We start from the raw sequence: 3289 nt of genomic DNA on the forward strand, positions 1-3289 counted from the left end.
AAAAGAAAAATATATTCGTCGCTTTTAGGGGTGTTTTAATTTGCTTTTAATTTATTTAGTTCAGCTAAAAGTATGTCAGACAGAGAAGTGCCAGGCCATGCACAGAGGAGTGGCAGAGGCCTAAATGTTTCTGGCGCAGGGAGAGGTCGCAGCAGAGTAAGGGGGCATGTCAGCAGGAGTCGCAGCCAGAGTCCTGAGGTCCCGGTGTCATCTAGCGGTCGTGTCTTGACCAGCAACCCAGCGGTTCTTGATTGGTTAACTTGGTCATCAACTTCATCCCAAGTGACATCAGACAGCCCCAGCCAACAGTGAGTGGGCTCGTCAGACACAACCCTTAGTTGGCATGGCCCGGGAGCAGGCCCTGTGCCTTCACCTGTCCTCATCCTGCTTCTTTCCTTTGCTGTTCCCTCAGCTACAGAGGTATTGTATGCTGTGGGCTTAGCTCCACTATACAGGAGGACGAGCTAGTAGAGGACAGTCAGCAGCTACTGCCCAGCCAAGATCTGGAGAAGACATCCGCCGCTTCCTCCACTAGGTGGGCAAGTAGTGATGAGGAGAGTGGCATGGGAGGTCGTGTTGGGAGCGGTCAGCCTCCTAACCCAGAGACCGTTGAGGAGGACATCAGTGACGTGCAGAAACTACTCAATGATGATGAAGCCGATCGCACTTGGGAGCCAGGTGAAGAAGGGGCTTCATCGACATCAGGAGAAGAGGGTGGCGGCTTGCCCATGAAGCAGCGGTTAAGCCAGCAAGGCTTGGAGTCAGCAGGGTGGCAGCAGTAGGAGGTCGGGAGCCAAACGTGCCTGGGGTAGACCACCTGCTTTGCAGCAGCCTACATGCCCGAGAAGTAGTGGTGCAGGGGTTAGCAGTCAGTCAGTGCGGTAGCAGTCAGTCAGTGCAGACTGTTGGGGGCAAAATCACCTGCTCAGCGGTGTGGCATTTTTTTGTTAAGCCGCCGGAGGAGGTTAACATGGCCATATGTAGAATATGTGGGCAGAAGGTGAAGCGTGGCCAGGGTGCCAATGTTGGCACTACGGCCCTGCGTCAACATATGCAGTGTCATCATAAAGTGGCCTGGGAGAACCGTGGCTCTGATGTGGTGGTCCAGCCTGCTGCATCACCCAGTGGCATGCACCGGGTTTCAGGCAGTCAAGGCTCCACCACCTCAGCCGGAGGGAGCTGTATGTCATTTCCATCTTCTGCTGGTCCAGATGCTCCTGCTCCTCCTCCTACTCCTCGTCAGTCATTCAATCAGCAATTGATCCCTGAAGCGATCGCCAAGAGACAACAGTTTGCATGCACTCATCCAACTGCACAGAAGCTGAATGTGCTCCTGTCCAAATTGCTGGTGCTACAGTCCCTCCCTTTCCAAGTGGTGGACTCTGTACCTTTCAGAGAACTGATGGCTTGTATAGGGAAATGGGTGTTTTTCTACTCAGGTGACAGGAGAGGAGGAGCAGGAGCAGCCAGAGGAACAAGAGGGAGATGAAGAAGACGAGCAGAGGACCCAGACACACTGTGGCAGTATGCAGTGGAGATGGAGGCAGAGAGTCCCTCCAAGTCACTTGGACAAATAGCCCACTGCATGCTCACTTGCTTGCCTAGTGACAGCCGAAACGTCACCATTTGGCAGAAGGATGACTTTTACTTTTTTACACCCGCTGAGAGGGAGGACAAACTGAACTACTACAGAGACATCCTATGTAGTCAGTTGGCCACTGCCTATCTGCGCCATCGTCCATCCTCTCGCAGGTCTGACCGGGGGGACCTCTGCACTCACGTTCCACTGCCTTGGCTGCTGGGGAGGGGTGGGGTGGCAGGAGCAGTACCAGCTCCATCAGTAGCAGCCTGAATCCAGAGTCACTTATAAACAGCTTTCTTCACCCGCATAGTGAAGAAACTACTCACCAGCAGCTAGAGCAGAACCTGAACAAGCAAGTGGTGGCATACTTGGAGTGCACCCTGCCAGCCGTCATTGAAAATCCGCTGGACTACTGGGCAGCCAAACTGGATTTGTGGCCGCAACTGGCCGAGTTTGCCTAGGAAAAGCTGTCCTGCCCGGCCAGTAGTGTAGCATCAGAGAGGGTTTTTAGTGCGGCGGGGGCCATAGTTACCCCAAAAAGAACTCGCCTGTCCACCCAAAATGTGGAGAGACTGACCTTTGTCAAGATGAATCAGGCGTGGATCTGCCAGGATTGCCATCCACCAATGCCTGATGCATCCGATTAGATGATCCATGCCGCCTCACCCAAACCTTGACAAAAGAGACCAGTTTCTTCTGGCTACCTGCCTCAGCTACTACTCCGATGCCGCCACCCGCCTGATGCAACACATCAGATGTCAAGTGCTACTTGGGTACTAGTATTGCCACCCATTGCCCCACTCTGTCACGGGGTCATTTGTGGTCTCCTGATGCTGCTGCTGCCATCTCCACAGTATGTCACCTTGCCACTCTGTGGTCTCCGCCTGATGCTGCTGCTGCCGCCACCTCCACACTCTGTCATTGTGCCACTCTGTGGCCTCCTGATGCTGCCACCACCTCCACACTATGTCATTGCGCCACTCTGTGGTCTACTCATGCTGCCGCCACCTCCAGATTCTGTAATTGTGCCACTCTGTAGCCTCCTGATGCTGTCACCAACTCCAGACCCTGTCATTGTGCCACTCTGTGGATTGTGCCACTCTGTAGCCTCCTGATGCTGTCACCAACTCCAGACCCTGTCATTGTGCCACTCTGTGGTCTCCGCCTGATGCTGCTGCTGCCGCCACCTTTACACTCTGTCATTGTGCCACTCTGTCGCCTACTCATGCTGCCGCCACCTCCACACATGTCATTGTGCCACTCTGTGGCCTCCTGATGCTGCCACCACCTCCACACTATGTCATTGTGCCACTCTGTGGCCTCCTGATGCTGTTGCCACCTCCACACTCTGTCATTGTGCCACTCTGTGGCCTATTCATGCTGCTGCCACCTCCACACTCTGTCATTGTGCCACTCTGTGGCCTCCTGATGCTGTCGCCACCTCCAGACTCTGTCATTGTGCCACTCTGTGGTCTCCGCCTGATGCTGCTGCTGCCGCCTCCTCCAGGCTCTGTCATTGTGCCACTCTGTGGCCTCCTGATGCTGTCACCTCCTCCAGACTCTGTCATTGTGCCACTCTGTGGCCTACTCATGCTGCCGCCACCTCCAGACTCTGTCGTTGTGCCACTCTGTGGCCTACTCATGCTGCTGCTACCCCCACACTATGTCATTGTGCCACTCTGTAGCCTCCTGATGCTGTCACCAACT

This window comes from Pyxicephalus adspersus, chromosome 5, assembly GCF_032062135.1.
Source record: "Pyxicephalus adspersus chromosome 5, UCB_Pads_2.0, whole genome shotgun sequence".
In the NCBI taxonomy this organism is placed as follows: Eukaryota; Metazoa; Chordata; class Amphibia; order Anura; family Pyxicephalidae; genus Pyxicephalus; species Pyxicephalus adspersus.